The 22,102-nt window shown below is 39.4% G+C and overlaps 1 pseudogene; it reads right to left on the bottom strand.

The window, feature by feature from the left end:
- Positions 1 to 9,794: 9,794 nt before the first annotated feature.
- LOC132507539 (zinc finger protein 33A-like) lies at positions 9,795 to 19,716 on the bottom strand (annotated as a pseudogene).
- Between the last annotated feature and the right edge of the window lie 2,386 nt (positions 19,717 to 22,102).

The following is a 22,102-nucleotide window of genomic DNA, read 5'->3' as shown; positions in this document are numbered from 1 at the left end:
CATGAACCTGTTAAACAATAAAGATAGAAAGCAGAAGTCGGAGAAAAAACATGAATGCTTATAAGTACCTACAATTTGACAGGCACTTCCAGATGCTTTTAATATGTTATCTCAAAAATGGATATACAGTAAGTGACATGTTAGAGTTCTCCAGAGAAACAGAATAGGAGTGTGTGTGTATGTAGAGAGAGAGAGAGAGAATCTATTTTAAGGGACTGGCACACATGATTGTGGGAATGGCAAGTCTGAAACGTGCAGGGTAAGCCGCCAGTCTGAGACCTAGGGAAGAATTAATGTTGCAGCCTGAGTCTCTAGAGACAGAATTCCCTCTCTTAAGGCCTTCAACTGATTGGATGAGGCCCACCCACATTATGGAACGCAATCTGGTTAACAAAGTCTACTTATTTAAATGTTCATCTCATCTCAAAAAAAAAAAAAAAACAACCCTGCAGAGCAACATCAGAACTGGTGTTTGATGAATTATATGGGTACTGTGACCTACTCAAGTTGACACATAAAATTGACTATCACAAGTGGCAAAGCTATCGGATTTCAGGTAAGGGAAAGAACAGCATGGGCTAGAGCTGTCAGGGCATTTTTCAGAAGATTCATCAAAAATGGGTTAACAGGGACTTCCCTGGAGGCGCAGTAGTTAAGAATCCGCCTGCCAATGCAGGGGACACGGGTTCGAGCCCTGGTCCAGGAAGATCCCACATGCCACAGAGCAACTAAGCCTGTGCGCCACAACTGCTGAGCCTGCGCTCTAGAGCCCACGAGCCACAACTACTGAACCTCCATGCCACAACTACTGAAGCCTGCATACCTAGAGCCCCTGCTCTGCAACGAGAAGCCACCACAATAAGAAGCCCAAGCACTGCAACGAAGAGTAGCCCCCGGTCGCCGCAACTAGGGAAAGCCCCTGCGCAGCAACAAAGACCCAACACAGCCAAAAATAAAAATTAATTAATTAATTAATTTTAAAAAATGGGTTAACATAGGGACTTCCCTGGCAGTCCAGTGGTTAAGACTCTGCACTCCCAATGCAGGGTGCATGGGTTTGATCCCTGGTCAGGGAACCAAGATCCCACATGCCGCAGCCCAAAAAAAAAAAAAAAGAATGGTTAACATGGTTGAAGAAGATAAGGAAGAGGTTTACATATGAGAAAAAGACACATGAGCAAAGACTGCAAGCATTTAGGGTAAAGAGAATTAATATTTTTGCCTATCAAGTACTTATTTCTTTGCATTATGAAATAGTGCAATGCCCCTGGCCACCAGTATAAAAAAATGCAATGTAAAAAATACATATTTGATACAAAGAATGAAACACAGGCATACATATTACCCAACTTAAGGAAAATAATATAACCAATAACCTTAAAGCTCCCTATGTGCCCTCCTCAATGAGATCCTGGAAAAAGCAACCCTTATTAATAATTTTATCATTATGAATACCATATTCATTATAGTTTTATTGCTATGTACACTTCCATAAATTATGTATTAAGTTAAATATTTTTAGACTGCTACATAGTATTCTATTATATGAATATAATATTATAACTTTATTCATTTTTCTACTATATGTTTGGGTTGCTACTAGCTTTTGGTTTTGCTCTTATAAACAATGTCTCTTGGTACATATGTGAAATTGCCAGATCAGAGGAGCTCACGTGATACTGCCAAACGATTTTCAAAGTAAGTCTACCACAACGATGAGATAATACTACACGCATATTAGAATGACTAAATTTTTAAAAAAATCTACAAGACCAAATGGTGGTGAGGCCGTGGAGCAACAGGAATGCTCATTCATTGCTGGTGGAAATGCAAAATGGTGCAGCCCCTTTGGAAGATAGTTTGGCTATTTCTTACAAAGCTAAATATACTCTTACCACACAATATGGCAATCATGCTCCTAGGTATTTGGCCAACTTACTAGAAATTTATCTCCATGCAAAAACGTATTCATAATAACCCAAAAGTGAAGCAACCAAGATGTCCTTCAACAGGTGAATGTATAAGTATGATACATCCAGACATTGCAATATTATTCAGTATTGAAAGGGAATCACACAACAATATGAATGAATTTTAAATGCCTTTTGCTAAGTGAAAGCAGTCAGCCCCCAAAATATGACATTGCAGAAAAGGCAAAACTCTAAGGATGGAGAACAGATCAGTAGTTGCCTTATTATTGTCAGTAACCCTTATTTCAACAAAAGGACAGTGGGGTCAAAAGAACACAGGAGTCATTTTGAAAGGACTCCCAGTGACCAAAGATGGGACCATTTAAGCACAGAAGAATAGACTGCAATTGATTGAAAACCTTTAAATATGTAAAAGTCCAAGAATTCAAATAATACACAGGAGATAGATGGAGAGGGAGCAGAAGAAAAACAGAACCTCATTGGTCAGCATTGGAGAAAGCTAGAAAATCAACCCTTTACTCTGAGATTAATGATGGACAATTTTCCTTTAAATAACTCCAACCATAAATACGGAAATGATCTAATTAGAAAAATACATTTTTGACCCTCATGAAACAATTGTTTCATGCAATAATTATTAATGATGATATAAGAATTAGAAGAAACTTGATGGGGAACTTTACAAAACCACCAAGCTGTCATCACCTAAAACCAGTGATCAATCTTAGGGTCACTATAAGTGTGAGTGTCAAAGATTATACGACTGTCTACTCATATGATGATGACAACGTATACGGCACCACCTATCAAGTATTCGGGCCCTCAAAAGCTGAACCTGAATCTAGTCAAGGCTTCAGTTCTAACTTCCCGCTTATAGGAAATACAAGGGATTTGAGAACAATTTCAAATGCCACCACCAGGAAGCAATCAGCCAAATCAACAATCAACAATATATTACAGGGCAATGGACCTGTTTTCTTCAAGTCAATGGCATAAAAAAGAGGGGTGGGAGACAGCATTCAATTTAAAAAAGACTTGAGAGACCTAACCACCAAATGCATAGTGTGGACTGTGTTTGAATCCCGATTTGAACACACCAACTATAAAAAGATATTTTTGAGACCATCAGGAATTCTGAGTGTAGACTGGACATTAAATAACATTAAAGAATTACTGAAGTTATTGGGTTTGATAACAGCACTGTGGTGTTATACAAGAAAATGTCTAGTTTTTAGGATCCATACTGGAGTATGTAGGAGTAACATGACATGGTATCAGAGATTTGCTTTAAAAGTTGACAAGAAAACATAAAAGAAAAAAAGATAAAAGAAGTGTATCAAAATGTTGACATTTGTTGATCCAAGTGAAGGGCATCATCCAATCCCCCCTACTTTTGTATATATTTTTTTAACTTCTATAATAAAAAGCTTTTTAAATGGCCTCTCTCCTTTGGCCTCACATTATCCAGCAGCCATATACTTTTTCTTTCTTCCCTCATAAAGAGATGCTTCTTAAAAGTATTGTCAATTTTCAGTCTCCATTTTCTCACTTTACCTTACTTTTCAATGCACTACAATTTTGATTTCACACCCACGGCTCTAAATTACCTTCAGTAAATTCCCCAGTGATTTCTGTGTCATCACATTGCATAGTTTCAATTTTTATTTCATTAGATGTCCAAGGACCATTGAAGAGTTACACATTTTGCTCAAAAGTGACTTCCTTGGGCTTCATGTATATATATATATATATATATATATATATATATATATATCCTACTGATTCTGATTCTCTGGAGAACCCTATCACCTTTTTTTACTATATTGAATACCTTCTGTGCTTACTGGCTGCTTCCACCACAAGAATGCAAGCTCTGTTCAGATTAGAACTTTGTCTCGTTTGCTCACTTTGTGCCTAAACCATAGAACAGGATCTGGCACATAGTTGATGCTCAGTAAATAATTACAAAAGCGACAGAACATTTTATTAATACTTTAAAATACTTTTGACAGGTCAGTTTTTAAATGCTAAATCTTGAATCCATGTGAAACTTTTTGTTACATGCTAAAGATCTAGCCTTACCGAGATAGTCAGCAGTACTTTTTAAAGCCACTAGTATTTGGTATCCCAGGAGCTAGGAAACCCATCCCAAGAAACTCCACCAAATTTCATCACATTTATGGTACCTAGACATTTGGGTGAATTGCTCTTTCTCAAAATCCTCTAAATCTGCGAATGTTCCTGGCGTTCCAGAAAATCATCTTTCTGACTGCAAGGTAAGGCTGGAATTCAGTAAGACACTATCAGGCTAGTTTTCCTTCGAGGGCTTTGTAGGCACTGGCTTCATAAATAGACCTTGTTCCTTAAAAATGACATCATACCCAGGACTTGCCTGGCAGTCCAGGGAACTGGACTGTTTTAATGTTTCAGTTTCAGTTTACAAAAGCAGAGTCTACTAAATTGTTTTGGATTATAAATAGAAAAGTTTCCTCATAAATCCAGTGAATTATTTTGCTAGGCTGCTGTAACAAAATACCAAAGGCTGAGTGGCTTAAACAACAGAAATGTATTTTCTCACCGTTCTGAAGGCTAGAAGTCCAAGATCAAGGTGTCAGTAGGTTTGGTTTCTCAAGAGGCCTCTCTCCCTTGGCTTGCAGATGGCAACCTTCTTGCTGTGTCCTCATGTGGACTTTCCCGTGTGTGTGTGTTTGTGTGTGCTCCTAATGTCTCTTTGTGTGTCCAAATTTCCTCTTCTTATAAAGACTTCAGTCAGATTCATTAAGGCCACCCTAAAGACCTCATTTTAACTTAATCATATCTTTAAAGATCTTATGTCCAAATACTGTCATGTTTGGGGTACTGGGTGTTGGGACTTCAATATATGAATTTTGGGGGAACACAATTCATCCCATAACATACAGGAAATAGAAAATTAAAACAACATAAAATATTCCTATGAACAGCAATAATAAAATTTTTCTCATCAATTCATTTGATCCAATGTAATATATTCTTGTTCCTCTGGGTCTTGGGTTACTAGCCTGCTCTCCTGAAGCCATCTACTTTTGGGCTGAAGAGTCTTGGAAATCCCGAGTCCACTGGTAAAGTCTGAAGTTGTCCAAGTGATGTTATCTCAGAAGCTGTAACCAGGAGTCTATTCTTTGAAGTATCCATCATTGAAGTACTTTGGACAGTACTATACCATAGGGCTCCATGACTGTCCTTTGCTGAAGACAGAAACTCTGACCTGTTGAGCTTATAGCAGAGTGCTCAGGCAAGCCTCAGAATGAAAAACTACCTGCAGATGACAGACACTTGGTGGCTGTGGTTAATTTATATCTGTAGCAAATAATAACAGAATGAGAATACACTTCTCTGTTGAAGAACTGTACGTAAGTACTTCATAAGAATTTTATTCCTAAGGTTATAAACATATTATCAACAGAGAGGGCACTGACAAATCTCCAGAGATATCCATAAAGCATAAAATTTCTGAAATATTTATATTAATAACACTTTACCTTTACAAATTTAACCTAGGGCAGATTGAGGAGTATCTCTTCTGATTTGTTAACTCTTCGCATGCAACTTTTACAATAGTAACTCATCAAACCAGCCTAGTTGTTACTAGCATCTCTCCTAAGTTGAAGGAACAAATCTTTGCGATTTTTATTTGAATAAAACCTCAGACAGTTCTAGGTGTTAAAGCTATCCTGCCCACACAAAGATCATTGTCCTTACCTATCCTCAAGCAGAAAGAGACCTGATATCTTGTCCTTTATCCCTCACTTCAGAGGAAAAGGGCTCTGATTGAGCCAACAAGGGAAAGCTCCTTGTTCTGTGCTAAGAAAGATCACAAGACAAGGAAGGATCAGATGGATTCCCTTGAACCTCTCTTGGAGCCATCTACATGATTTTTCATGGCCACTTAAGTTGTCATAGGAGCAATTGCTGAGTCCACACATTTGATCACAAAATTCCAAATGAAGCTCTGACACTCAGCTCCAACTCTTTAACCTTGCTCTCCAGGCAGACTGAACCAGTGAAAAGGTGATTGGGGGGCATAGTCTAGGACATCTGAGAGCTTCCTGGGGGTCTCATTTGAACTGCATTCTTGAGTTATCAACTTTTCAGAGAATATGATGGAAGCTACTGACACTCCCAAGGAACATGCAGTTCGTGTATGAACAAGATTATAAAAATCTGGGGTTGCTGGTTAGGAAGTATGCTGAATTAATAATGTCAGTTTCCTCATACCTGCTTATGAAACCCTGAATATATTCCAAAGGGGAGATGGTGGGAGCTCCAGAACCCACTGACCTCCAAACCCAACATCATTGCATGGAACTGAAATTCCAGAGGAGTGTAAAGTGACCAGATGAGGCAAACCATTTTTTATGCACGATTCTGGTGCTCAAGATGAAAAAAGAATTCTTATTTACACAACTGATGACAATATTCACTATATCAGTGCCAGTACAACAAGATTCACTGATGGCATCTTCAAGATGACACCAACACATGTCACTCAATTATTTACTGTGCACAGTCTAGTACTGGGTTATACTATGCCACTGATTTATGCACTGACAATGAAAGGATGAGAAGACACAGATATACATGTATGAGAAAGTACTTGAATTTGCATGGGAAAGAAACCTCAACATTAACCCTTCATCATGCATGATGAATTTCAAGATTGCAAATATCAGTAAGATTCAATTACCCCTACCAAGTGCATAAGTAAAAGGATGCTTGTTACACAATCACTGTGGTAAAAAATGTCTTCTTTGGATCTAAAGCCAGGGTATATGACAGTGTACAGTAACACCTGTACATCCCTGTTGTTTGAACTTCCATTTTTCTATGGAAGTTATAAATGAAACTTTTGAGTACACTGTGGAGACTGCAAAAGAAAATTTAGATACCTAATGGATTATGTAGAGAGAGTGTATGTTCATGGAAGGCATGGCAGAAGCAGAAAACCAGAAACTGCAAGATTTCCACCAGAAACTTGGAATGTGTATACATCAGTACTAACTGGTGATCAGAGGACAAACAACACAGTGAAAGGCTGGCATAACAAATTTCCAAAGCTGATGGTAGTGCATCATCCTTCAATTTGGAGATTTACTGAAGTGTTAAAGGATGAATAGCAAAGCAATGAATAAGTTATCACCCAGTTCTTGGTGGTCACATTCAAAGAGGGCCACCAATTTCACAACGATACTAACAAAATCAAATTCATATAACCAAAATTGTTAGCAGATATAACGAACATGAAACCAATAATCAGGTCAATATATACTCAGGAGCAGTTGGTCATCGACTGAAGAGTAACCCTGCCAAACTTCACGACGAGGAAGAATAAATGTGAAATCCAAAATCCATCATGAATTACAACAAAAATTACATAAATTTTTAATGAAGTTAAATGTTTGCATTATTTAATGGATCAGGGACCAAATGTCTCAATGGATGTTTTGGACAGGACCAAATGTCCTGAAAGGGTTCCAGGACCCACATCAGATACCAAAATTCGTGGATGCTGAAATCCCTTATATAAAATGGTGTATTACTTGCATATAATTTATGCATACCTTCTCATGTACTTTAAACCAACTCTAGATTAAATAATACCCAATACAATGCAAATAATATGTAAATAGTTGTAAACACAACTCTAGATTAAATAATACCCAATACAATGCAAATAATATGTAAATAGTTGTAAACACAATGTAAATGGTATGTAAACAGTGCTGGCATGCAGTAAATTCAAGTTTTGCTTTTAGGAACTTTCCAGAATTTATTTTTCAAATATTTTCAATTCGTGGTTGGTTGAATGCATAGATGTAGAACCCTCGGGTATGGAGGGCCAACTGTATCTTACAATTTTATTTAACAGTCATAGTCAAAAAGCTGAAAATAAATTACGTTAGATCATTAACTCCTGTATCATACAGAGGAAAGGTGGACAGTGAAACAAAAACAACATTCTGTTGGCATGGAACAAGTGAGAGACAGCTGGTGAATAACTGATCACAAGTCTGTAAAAGCTCCTACAAATCTGTTGCAAGGAAATTATGCTACTCATAGAAAAGCTAACACTACACTCTATCCAATGGTCTAAGTACTTTACATTTACTAACTTACCTAATCTCCACTAGAACCCTATGGGGTAGGTAATATCATTATCATCATTTTGCAAATAAGGAACTGCAGAACAGATAAGGGATTTGGCCCAGGTCACACAGCTAATATGCAGTAGAACTGGGATTTGAGTCTAGTAACTCTGGTTCCAGAGTCCATGCCCTTAACTGCTACATCAAAGGTCAGCAAACTTTGGCCCACAGGCCAAACCTGGCCAACAACCGGTTTTCCAATGGGCCATGAGCTAAGAATGGTTTTTACAGGTTGTAAAAAAAAAAGTGACAGAAAGCACATGTGGCCTACAAGGTTAAAATATTTACTATACGGCCTTTTACAGAAAACGTCTGCCAACTTCTGCACCATACCATGGTTGCTAATACTAGGAAGTAAAGACAACGATATATAGCATGTTACTATACAAATAATTCCTAATTCCATCTAAACTGGGCTGGTACACTCAAACCTACTTAGGGTCCCCATTTAAACATTTCAGGACATTGAAAGAGGGGGTTGTTTTCTCAAGCATTACTGTTCACAGCTGCTTTCTTAAACTCAGGCTTATGCTAGAGGTAAAAATTGTGAACTTAGCCTCTATTTTGTATGTAAATAATTGTTATTAGAGAAACATGTGGCTGGCGAAAATACTGTTGGCTTCTTTACTGAACAGACCATTCAGTAACAATGGCCATACCCATTAATATACACCAGGACATAGTAGAGAAGATGTGTGTACAGTTGACCTTTGAACAACACAGGTTTGAGCTGTGTGGGTCTACTTATATGTGGATTTTTTTCAATAGTAAATACTACAGGACTATATGATATATGGTTGGTTGAATCTGTGAATGTGGAACCATGATACAGAGGCCAACTATAATTTATACTCTTATTTTCAACTGCACAGAGGTTCAGTGTCCCTAACCCCTGCGTTATTCAAGGGTCATGTAGCATGATACTTTAAATGTGTCACATATAATCTCACATAAAATATATATTGTGTTTGGACTTCCCTGGTGACACAGTGGTTAAGAATCCATCTTCCAAAGCAGAGGACACGGGTTCAAGCCCTGGTCTGGGAAGATCCCACATGCCATGAAGCAACTGAACCCATGCGCCACAACTACTGAGCCTGCATTCTAGAGCCTGCGAGCCACAACTACGGAGCCCATATGCCACAACTACTGAAGCCCACGCACCTAGAGCCCGTGCTCCACAACAAGAGAAGCCACCACAATGAGAAGCCCATGCGCGCACCGCAACAAAGAGTAGCCCCTGCTCTCCACACCTAGAGAAAAGCCCACACGCAGCAATGAAGACCCAACGCAGCCAAAAATAAATTAATTAAAAAAATATATATATATATAGTTAAAATATAAAAGACTGCAGTGACATTTACAATGATAATTATGTCATAATGGTCATTAAATTAAGGATCTTGATGTTTTAGTTTGATTCTATTGGGTTCCAGTGAAAATTTTAAACACGGAAAATATTATACAATACACTCATATAAAAGTCTCCCACAGCTCAAGGAATTTTCACACATACATAACGCTGTATACATGATTCATTCGAAATATTTGTGATATTTTACAAAAACACATGTACTACAGCGGCTACATACATATAAATATTTTATTATATTTAGCAAAAGTTTTGTTACCAAAACATTTTTCTAAAAAAAATTTGTTTTCTAAATTGTTTCCCTCAGTAAAAATTCTCTGAACTATAATAAAGTATGTTTTACTGAAAACTTTCAGAAAGCCAAACGTTTATAAAGTTTTACTGTACTCTGATTTACCTGAGGTTCAGTGAAATATCACCTTTTAGTAAAGCCTTTCTACATTTGTTGTAACCAATAGATTTCTTGACTCTGATTTTTCCCATTACAGTGAGTTTGATTCATGGATGAGGCTTCTAAGCATTCAGGATTTTGACAGGAGTCTCCACTCTTGTGTGAGTTCACCAACATACAGTGCCTACAGACCTCTCAATGGAAGGCAACTACATTCCTACCCCACAGAGAACAGAGAACACAAAGGACTGCCACGGAGCCCATCATGTCTCAGACCTAGAAGTGAATGACATCATTATGCTCACATTCCATTGGCCAGTTCTCATTCACATTGTCCCATGTGGTTGCAAGAGAAACTCAGAAATACAGATTAGCAATGTGCTGAGTAGCAAAATGAAATGTATATTGATAAAAACACTGCCAAGGTTTCTTCCGTGTGAGTTCTCTGATATAAACTGAAGGCTGACTTCTGGCAGAAGGACTTCTCACATTCATTACATGCATAGAGTTTCTTCCCCAGATATAGTTTCTGTCATACCAAAGGCTCTGAATTGTGGGAGGAGTGTTTTGTATAAATGTCTTTACATTGTTTCTCTTCTGTGTGTATTCCCTGATGTGTGGCAAGAGTGGGTCTGTGGCTGAATTTCTTCCCACACTCATTACAATTATAGGGTTTCTCCCCTGAGTGAATTCTCTTATGTTTAACGAGGGATGAACTATTATAGAAAGATTTTCCACATTCGTTACAATCATAGGGCTTCTCTCCTGTGTGTGTTCTCTGATGTACATTGAGGGAGGCCTTCTGGCAAAACATTCTCCCACGTTCGTTACATTCATAGGGTCTCTCCCCTGTATGAATTCTCTGATGCTGAATGCGTTGTGACTTTTGGCAGAAAGCTTTCCTGCATTTGTTACATTCAAAGGGTTTCTCCCCGGTATGAATCCTCTGATGTTTACTGAGGGTTGACTTCTCAGAAAAGGTTTTCCTACATTCAACACATTCGTAAGGTTTCTCCCCTGTATGAGTTCTCTGGTGTTTAAGGAGAACTGACTTCCCACAGAAGGTCTTCCTACATTCACTGCATTCATATATTTTCTTCCTGTGTGAAGTCTTTGATGTTTATTGAGGGTTGACTTCATATGATACATCTTCCCACATTCACTACATTCGTAGAGCTTCTCCCCTGAGCCTATTCTCTGATGTATAGTAAGTTTTGACTTTATACTGAAGAATTTCTCAAACTCATAACATTTATAAGGTTCTTCTCCTGTGTGAGACCTCTGATGCACAGTCAAGTCTGACTTTTGGGAGAAAGATTTTCCACACTAACTACATTTATAAGGCCTCTCCCCTGTGTGCATTCTTTGATGTTGACGATGGAGAGCTGACTTCTGATAGAAGGTTTTCTCACACTTAGTACATTCATAGGGTCTCTCTCCTGTATGAATTCTTTGATATACAGTGAGGGCTGGCTTACGGTAAAAAGATTTCCCACATTCATTACATTGATAGGGTTTTTCTCCTGTGTGTGTTTTCTGGTGTACTGTGAGGTTTGACTTCTGGAAGAAGGCTTTTCCACATACGTTACGCTCGTGGTATTTCTCACCCATGTGAAGTCTATGACGTTTCTTCCAGAGGACTGACTTATCACAGGTTTCCCCACATTCATTAAGTTTATAGTGATTCTTCCTTGAGTAAATTACCTCATGTAACATGAGGTTTGACTCATCCTTGACCGTTTTCTCACATTCACCATAATCACAGAGTTTCTCTCTTGTGTGAGTTCATTCTTGAGTAATGAAGAGGGCATTACCGTGGAACTCTTTAATGTGTTCATTATATTCAAATAGTTACTCCACACCGTGACTCTCCTGTTGCTGAATAAAATCCTCATTATGATAGCAAGTGCTCTCATTTTTATTAAAATCATTAAGTTTCTCTCCAATATGAGTTTTCTCATGATTAATTTCAGGAATCAATTTCTCACACCCATTGGTATCATCAGATTTCTTTCCTGAATAGTTTCTATTATTATTGGTTAACTCTGATGTATTTTCTAAACTGATTCCATCTAGGTTATATTTACTGGGCATTCTTCTGGAAGGAATACAGTCTATGCAAAAATTAAATGGTTTTCTTAATACATTCTCTTTCACAGTAACTACTTTTTTGTTATTGATAAATGCAGCCTGCCATAAATGTCTGTCTTGGTTTTCTTTGCTCTTCATCATGCCATCAACTTTCAATTCACCTAAAAATAAGAAAAATTAAACATACATTATGAATTAAACTACTTATGAAATTGGGCTAATACACAAATACTATTTATCTGACTCTTTGGTTTCAGAATCATTCTTCTAAAATAAAAGTTCCAAATAAATTTTTCCATTTCCTCCACTTTTCTGAGGAGCTGAGGGGACGGGGTGACAGTGAACCAACTAATCAAAGCTACTGGGGTAGAAAAGGGGAGAGTAAAGTTGGCAATGAATGTACATATATTTATGTGGCCCTTCACGAATATACCTTCCAAAATGGATAGAAGGGGTGAAAGAAACATCAGGAATAGAGAATTAAAGGTTCAATAAGAATGGATGAATTACAAAGAGTGGAATTCACAGTAAAATATGCCCAATCAAGAGAATTATGCAGTAAATGTGACAGGGAGCACAAGTAGACAAGGATGTTGTTCTAAGAAATTACCAGAGGAATGAAGTATTTAGAGGAGGTAGATTAGAGTCCATGTGCCAATTTTGTTAACCCCACTGTCAACATACACCCAGAACTCCATCACTTTATACACTCTGTCCCCCTAAACCTAGTCAATGGCATTATCTCTTTTCCTGACTGGTCTCCTTGCTTCTACTCTTGCCACACCTGTACATCATTTTCTCACAGGGCAGTCAGGTTCCTGTGTCTGTTTCCTGCTAATAAGTAAATTCCCTGAGAGCAAGGGACTTATTTCACCCACTGCTGTATCTATTTCATTTAGAGTATGATTGGCATGGACCAAGTGCTCAAGCAGTATTGGTTAAGTTAATTAATTAATTAACTCCTGAAAACAAAAGAAGTCCTTGATAGAAGGGAATGTGGGCAACTGAGAATGCTTAGAGGAAAGGGGACTAACTAAGATAAAATATTTATTATGAGATAGGAATGAAATTCAAGGTACAGGTAATAGGGATTAAACTCCTAAAAAGCCAAGCGAAAAAGAAAACATTTATGTGTGAGACTATATCTGGTGGTGAATTTAGGTATCTGAGGCATGTAGGCTAAACATCCTTAGTCAATTCCAAACAGATGGAGCCTCTAAATAGATTTGTTCAAAATGCTCCAAAGATGCTTATATCTAAAACAACCACCTGGGATCTAATTTCCCCTGGATTACTCACCTGGGTAACAATGGCTTGCAAATTCTTCCTCTAATATCCATGGTGCTTCTTGCTCTAACTTGAAGATCTCCTCTGGTTTGGCAATGCAATGCCCTGATAGTGGAAAGTGATACAGGACATAGAGAACACTGCCTGGCTTCAGGAACTCAGAAGAAAAACCAAGGACCAGCTTCAGGAACTGCACAATGAAGGAGCCCACTGGAATCTTTCAATGGGGAGGTGAAAACACAAACAATATTCCTAGTGTCCAAACCTAAATATCATTAACCTCTACAAAAGATCCATATGCTTTGGTAACAAAGAAAGGATAGGTCTGATGTTGTTACTTAGAGAAGCTCTGCTTACCCAATGAGATGAGGATTCTGTAGTTCTCCAGCGTCACATCCCTGCACAAAGTCCTCTGATCAGGGTCCAGCTGACCCCACTCCTCCTGGGTGAAGTTCACAGTCACATTCTCAAATGAAATTGATCCCTGTAAGAGCATATATCTGATCAATCTGAAATATTCACAACTGTATGACAGAGAAAAAGATATTTAGGAACTAATTCCTCACCATGTTCACTGTTGAGTTTATTAGAAAAAGTTTTTATGTTTACCATATTCCCTGTTTTGTGTATATGTGGTGGGACAAAGAGAAACATAGTGAAAATACCCAATTAATCTATTAATTCATGCGTAATGTTGTCAGAGAGGAAGAAATTTTTCTCCACCCTTCTGGGTTCTTCTGGCTGCTCTAAGAATTAAATTGACATGAGAGTTTTACCTCTTCATTTCCAATTTGGATACCACAGAGATATAAAAAAAAATCGTAAGAGAGGCTTTGACACAGTTATATGCCAACGAATTGGACAACCTAGAAGAAATGGACAAATTTCTAGAAACACAGAGCCTGCCAAGACTGAGTCAAGAGGAAACAAACAATTTGAACAAAACAACCACTAGAAGTGAAATTGAATCTGTAATTTAAAAACTCCCTTTAGGAATTCCCTAGCGGACCAGTGGTTAGGACTCAGTGCTTCCACTGTAGGGGGCACGGGTTTGATCCCTGGTCAGGGGATCACAGGGGAATTCTACCAGATACATATCTCAAACTATTCCAAAAAACTGAAGAGGACGGAACACTCCCAAATTTATTCTATGAGGCCACCATTACCTTGATACCAAAACCAGACAAAGACACTACAAAAAAAGAAAATTACAGGCCAATATATTTGATGAATACAGATGCAAAAATCCTCAACAAAATATTAGCAAACCAAATCCAATGATATGTAAAGAGGATCATACAACATGACCAAGTTGGATTTATTCCAGGGTCACAAGAATATTTCCACATTTGCAAATCAATCAATGTGCTACACCACATGGATAAAAGGAAGGATGATATTCTCTAGGTCAAGCTTGTTTTCTGTATCTGTGAGTCTGTTTCAGTTTTGCATATGCATTCATTTGTATTATTTTTTAGATTCTGCATATAAGCGACGTGCTACAGTACTTGTCTTTCTCTGCCTGACTTATTTCACTAAGCAAATATTCTCTAGGTCCATCCACATTGCTGCAAATGGCAGAATTTCATTCTTTTTTTATGGCTGAGTAACACACAGCTTCTTAATCCAATAATCTGTTGGTGGGCTCGTGGGTTGCCTCCATGTCTTGGCTATTATATATAAAGTTGCTATAAACATTGGGATGCATGCACCTTTTTTTTTTTAAAGATTTTTTTGATGTGGACCATTTTTAAAGTCCTTATTGAATTTGTTACAACATTGCTTCTGTTTCTTATGCTTTGGTTTTTTCACCACGAGGCATGCGGGACAGCTCCCCGACCAGGGATCGACCCCATTGGAAGGCAAAACCTTAACCACTGGACAACCAGGGAAGCCCTGCATGTACCTTTTTGAATTAGTGTTTTCATTTTTTTCTGGGTATACACCCAGGTGTGGAATTCCTTGGATAGTATGGCAATTCTATTTTTAGGTTTTTGAAGAACTTCTATACTGTTTTCCATAGTGGCTGCACCAATTTACATTTCTACCAAGGGGAGAGGGAGAGGAGGAGGGGTATGGGATTAACATAAACAAATTACTATGTATAAAATAGATAAGTAACAAGGATATACTGTATAGCACAGGAAATTATAGCCATTATCTTGTAATAATCTATAATGGAGTATAATCTGCAAAAATACTGAATCACTATGCTATATAACTGAAACTAATATAATATTGTAAATTAACTATACTTCCATAAAAAAAATAAACTGACATGAAAGAGATTAATAAAAGAAAATCAAACAAAAGTTTAATAAAATGTATACAGCGGAGAGACCCAGGAAAGCTAAGTAACTTGCCAAAATGGCTGAAACCCTCACTTTAAATACCATCTTGAGCAAAAGATAAAAAAGGATGTTAGTGGTAGTGATTTGGGACTTCAAAGGGGAGGAAGGCAATTTACATGGAAATGGAAAAGCAGAAGTTTGGTGAACAAAGGTTTACTGGGCCTGCAGAGACAATGGAACACAGAATAGACACTGATCTCTAGGCCCTGTAGAGCACAGGTCCCCAAACCCTGGGCCTTGGACCGGCACAGCAGGAGGTGAGTGGTGGGCAAGAAAGTGCTGCTCCCCATTGCTCCCCATCACTCACATTACCGCCTGAACCATCCCCGAACACCGCCCCCATCCCATGGAAAAACTGTCTTCCACAAAACTGGTCCCTGGTGCGAAAAAGGCTGGGGACCGCTGCTGTAGAGTTTCCCCAACCACATATAGCCTTCATTCTTTGCAGCTTCTCTGGTGACAGCTCTACTCCAGGAATAGGCCCTATATCTAAATTCTTTAGGTAAAAAGAAAGACTTCCTGAGTCTTCTGTTTCTTAAAAATAATCAGCCTAACATATATACAGTGGTATATTACTCAGCCATAGAATGGAAAAAAATTGAGTTGTTGGTCATGAGGTGGATGGACCTAGAGTCTGTCATACAGAGTGAAGTAAGTCAGAAAGAGAAAAATAAATACCGTATGCTAACACATATATATGAAATCTAAAAAAAACAAAACGGTACTGATGAACCCAGTGGCAGGGCAAGAATAAAGATGCAGACGTAGAGAATGGACTTGAGGACACAGGGAGTGGGAAGGTTAAGCTAGGAAGAAGTGAGAGAGTGGCATGGACATATATACACTACCAAATGTAAAATAGATAGCTAGTGGGAAGCAGCCGCATAGCACAGGGAGAGCAGCTCGGTGCTTTGCGACCACCTAGAGGGATGGCATAGGGAGGGTGGGAGGGAGACGCGAGAGGGAGGAGATATGAGGATATATGTATACAAAGTCGATTCACTTTGTTATACAGAAGAAACTAACACAACATTGTAAAGCAATTATACTCCAATAAAGATGTAAAAAACTAATAATAATAATCAGCCTAAATTAATCCTCATGCCGAAGAGACACATTTTGGTGTGGCAAATTTTGCTCCCTTACAGTGTATATACATACACAGATGTCCACACAAGCATAAAATACATTATATGTATGAAAGTGTTCTAGTTTCTGTGGATATATAAAGTACATAAAACACTGTTTCTACCCTCAGAAAGCTTAGAAACTGGTATGGATGCAAACTGGATTAACAAATAGCATAAAATCAGGAGAGAACTGAGTTTGGGGCTTCAGTGATATAAAATGCCCTGGTCTAGGGACTTCCCTGGCGGTCCAGCGGTTAAGACCCCACGCTTCCACTTCTGCGGGCACGGGTTCGATCCCTGGTTGGGGAATTAAGATCCTGCATGCCGCATGGCATGGCCAAAAAATAAATAAATTTTTAAAAATGCCCTGGTCTGTTCAGGGAATAGATGATGTGTAATCTTGGGATTATTCCTTTACACAAGAGTTCTCCTAAGTCTCTGATAACCTACACTGCCAGGCACAACTTTTAAGCATCTACAAATTTGTGTTAATAGATAGGTATGTATGAATGTTTATGTCTATACAGATAGTCCAACTTCGCATGGTTCTAATAGGCATGAATTTCAGTCACCACAATTTAGTTAAATAACACCAGCCCAACAACACGGGTCAGATTTTTAGTTACTAGGATAACTGTAATTGCACAAAGTAGAAACTTCACTGCTTGTTTTTCAGTCCACAAATCACTACGAAATAACAGACACACATCATGAACAATGATCAATCATGTCGGTTTTTCCAAAGTCTGCCTGTGACTGGTTGCTGTGCATTCACCACACACAGCAAAGCATGTAGTTGTGTTGCCTCTTGTCTCTCAGCAATAAGACATTTGCAAAAACAGTTAACTGCAACAGGGAACTGGCCAACAAAGATGAAGGAGCAATAAAGAAATGAAAGGGGTTTTTTAGAAATGAAATTCAAATTGAATATAAATGGTGTTTTAGAAGAAATAGCTGTGGGACTGCTGACATTGCTGCCACTGGAGACATTCTAGACCTGCAGCTAGAGGAACTCAGGGAAGGGGAACTTGGTACTAAATATTAGCTGTATTATTTTTCAAATTCCATATATATTTATAACTGACAATTTCCAGCCTACCAATTTGCCCTACAAATTTTAGACTTGCCAGTCTCCACAATCACGCGAGCCAATTCCTTAAAATGGATGAATATATACATGTATGAATATATATGGGTATGTGTACATGTGTTATACGCATATATGTGTACACACACACACACACACACACACACACACACACACACACACACACACACACTATTGGTTCTGTTTCTCTGGAAAACCCTGACTGATACAGGGTTTAAGGAATATTTTTCTTCACCTTGGTTTTCTTTCCATTCCATCTCCTCCCTCTCTCCCAACAGCCACCAGAAGCCAAAAGAGATGGGGAACAGAGTCTTCTCTAGAACCTTAGGCAGGAGTGCTGCCCTGACAACAGCTTGATTTCAGACTTCTGGCCTCCAGAACTGCGAGGCAATAAATTTCTGTTGTTCTAGGCCGCCAAATTTGCAGTAACTTGTTGTAGCAGCCATAGGAAACTAATATACTAACTCTTTCCAAAAACCCTATAGGAAAAAATCAACAGTTTGCTTTGAAAATATGTCTGACCAGTGATAGGTCTTACTTACTTAACGAGGCACAAAATTCAGCTTCTGAATTTCAGATTTGGAGTGGTTGTCTCATCCTTGGATATAGTTAAAAATCCACATGGTATGAAATTAGTCAAGAACAATAGTAAGCTAAGAATTATAATGGACCGAGGAGGAATGCGTGGGGATAAGCTTTGCTAAAAGGCAACAGGAAGAAGACCATACCAAGAAGCAGACAGAAGAAATCATCACCTTACATCAACTGAGTCATGCTTTGGCTCTCTGCCTCCTGTGCCCACTAAAGAACAGTCAGAGAAGAGAAACAGAGGTAGCATTCACTTCACGCTTGTTAAGTGCGGTTGTCAACTACCACACTTTCATTAAGACAAAGAAATTGTTTTCAGACTTCAGGCCAGAAAGTCTTTATATTCCATGACGAGTTACTTTTGTTTATTCTTAGAGTCAAAGCAAAGCATTTTCCTTTTGTACAAAGTATCAGAGATAAATCTGCACATAATTATTATTGTAAAAATGAGTTATAAAATATGTGTGATATACACACTAACAAAGCAGCTATGATTATCTCCATATAATTAAATGTTGACTTTTCCTTGTTTTAGATCTGTTAACTCTATATATTCCTTAATAATTTTTATCATTTTAATCTTGAATCATTTTTGCAATGGAAGACAATGTGAGAAATGAATAAACAACAACTCACCGGGGACTTGTTCTTTTTCTGTTCCTTTTGGGAAAGTACAGAGAAGGCTGTATGTACAGCTATGGGAAAAGAAAACAGGAGTGGGTCATGTGAGATCTGGCTGCTAGGAATCTTTGAGCTTCCTAAGAACTTCTGCCTACCGGCTGGTTAAATGCCCCTCTGTGGGAAAAAGTTTCTCTGGTCTCTGAGGAGTCAGCAAGAACTATGTGGAGGGAGAATTCACATATGCAACTCTGACAGCCAAGTTATAGAGCCTGGCTGAGCAATTTAACCCCGGATTTACTTCCTAATGATTTATTAATTTCATTTTTCTTTTAGAACCAATTCAGGACTAATTGAACAAATAATATTACATCAGAAGACAAACCATTATTTTCATCATCAACGGAAAAGTACTCAAGATATGTTTGCTTATATCCTACTGAGTTGCCTACCCTTCGAGTCAGAGAAATCACCCTGCAGAAAGGGATGGGGGAGTTCCTTCAGGAAAAGGTCTATTTAAAAACTTGTTTGTTTCTAACTGAGTTGTAATAAAACCTGGTGGATGACTTACCCGTTACAACATGGACAGCCTTTTTCTACTCCTGGCTCCACCACTAACAAACTGGGCGTCTATGGGCAGGTTACTTGTACACTCACAGTCAAGGTTTCTCAGCTTTGAAATGAAGCAGACACAGATGACCCTATTCTATGATGTCAGGGTAGATGCAGCAGCCAGCATCCCTCTAGGGGGCACACATCATGACAGATGTCACAGGAGAGCAGCTCAGAATTTGGAGAAAGTGAGTGGAGGCTGAAGGCATGGTATGCTTATTAAAAGCTGGGCCTAGTGATCTCTCTCTGCAGACCATGCCCACGTGAACCCTCCAAAGAATGAACACTTCCTTGCCCACCACTCTCAGGGCCCCACTCACCTATCTTTCCTGAAACTTGGTCCAGACCTTTCACCATCATGGTGAGGTCTTCTGGATGCAGTGATATTAGCGAAGCATTGCTCATTCTGAGCAGGATAAAGATTGTTACTTGCAAAGGAACAGGAACCTAGGCTTAAAGGACAAAATCATCTTATTTAGAAGTTTCATTCCGGGCTCCAAATGTCACAGAACTTACTTGTCTAAACTCCAAGGCCACTGAGGATGCTGAAGATTGGACAGTGTTGCAGACCAAGCAACACATTATGTAGTCTGCCCCAAGGGTTCCGAGATGGCAAGAAATCCCAGAATACCTGACCACAAGGTGAGATTCACTCCACACACTTTGGGATTGTTTCCCTGTGCCCCGCGGGAAGTGCTGTGAGGAATACACTGCTGGTTTTAGGCTGGATATCTACCGTGGCTGTGTGACCTGGTGTATTTCACTTGAACCCTCTGAGCCTCAGTTTTCCTTTTTTGTCAAAATAGAAAACAGTTACATAAAGGCTGTTGTGAAGATTAAACAAAACAGCTAATGAAAACAGCAAAGTATCTTCCAAACACCTTATCAGCTAATATCAACTATACGTTATGTGCTATATGTAAAAACTTTACGTCCGTATTTTCAAAACGTATGTAAAAACTTAATCCTCAGAACAACCCCGTGTGGTACATATCAATACTCTCGTTTTACAGATGAGAAAACCTCGTCTCAGGTAGATCAATCATCTTGCCAGCAGTAATTAATTTACACCTGGCTCCGCCTGGATACAAAACTCACGCCCCCCCTCCCGCAGTCGCGTGGATTCGGCAGCCTCTCGGGGCTCCGTACGTCCGCATCCCCACGACCGAGGCCGCCCCTTCCCCTGACAGAGGCGCCCCGACCCCGCCATCCCTCCTCGCAGCCGAGGCCGCCCCCATCCTTCCGCGCAGGCTCTCTCACCGGGGGTCACACCGCGGGGTTCCTTCCCACTGCTACCTCCCACCAGTCCTCAAGCCGCACCGGAACCCCTCGGCCCTCACCCAACTCGGGCTCACCCGCAGCTCTGACTCAGGCAGCACCCGCTCTCTGAGCGCGCGCAGACCTAGACGGTCCAGGATTTTCTCCGCAAGACACGGAAAAGCGAGACACCGGGGCTAGTGAACTGCACGTGCGCAGGACGAGCCGCGGCAGAGGGGCTTACTGAACCACGCGCAGTGTGAGCCAGGGAACGTAAGACTACATTTCCCATAAGCCCTGGTGCTACACCCTCCCGGAGAGTTTAAAGGGTTATGCATGAAAGAGGAGGCTTCTCTACCCCGCGTGGCTTGGCTCTGTAGCACACTGAGGCTAGTTCTTTCAGGACTGCAAGAGACTGCAAAACACCGCAGTGGGATGCGGAGCCGTTGAGTGAATCTGTTTAAAAGAATAACTTTCAGGGCTTCCCTGGTGGCGCAGTGGTTGAGCGTCCACCTGACGATGCCGGGGACACGGGTTCGTGCCCCAGTCCGCGAAGATCCCACATGCAGCGGAGCGGCTGGGCCCGTGAGCCATGGCTGCTGAGCCTGCGTGTCCGGAGCCTGTGTTCCGCAACGGGAGAGGCCACAACAGTGAGAGGCTCGCGTACCGCAAAAATAAATAAATAAATAAAAATTTAAAAAAATATAATAATTATTATTATGGCAAAAAATGTTCAAGAGGAGCTACAGAGGACTTGAGATGGTACAGGGCCCAATTGTAAGCTTTCTTAAAAGTGATGGGCAGGCGGATTCTTAACCACTGTGCCACCAGGGAAGTCCTCAGCACCAGAATTTTTTCCTTTTTTACCTCTTTACTGGTATTTCAATTTTGTTTATACATTGTTTTCTTGACTTTGTCCATATCATCTTTTAGCTCTTAGAGCATGTTTCAGTTTTAAAGTCTTTATTTACTACGCCCACCATCTGGTGTTTCTCAGAGACATTTTCTTTAAATTCTTTTTTACCTCTTTCTTTGTATGCCTCGTGGTTTTTGTTTTTTTTTTTTCTTGAAACCTGGACATTTGAATCGCACAACGTCGTGTCTCTGAAGATCAGATTTTCTCCCTTCCCTGGCTTTTAAGTGTGTTATTTGTTTGTTTAATTGTTATAGGATGTCTTTGG

Source organism: Lagenorhynchus albirostris, chromosome 16, assembly GCF_949774975.1.
Source record: "Lagenorhynchus albirostris chromosome 16, mLagAlb1.1, whole genome shotgun sequence".
NCBI lineage: Eukaryota > Metazoa > Chordata > Mammalia > Artiodactyla > Delphinidae > Lagenorhynchus > Lagenorhynchus albirostris.
Note: the sequence above shows the minus strand (reverse complement) of the source record. Positions and strands in the feature narration are given on the sequence as shown.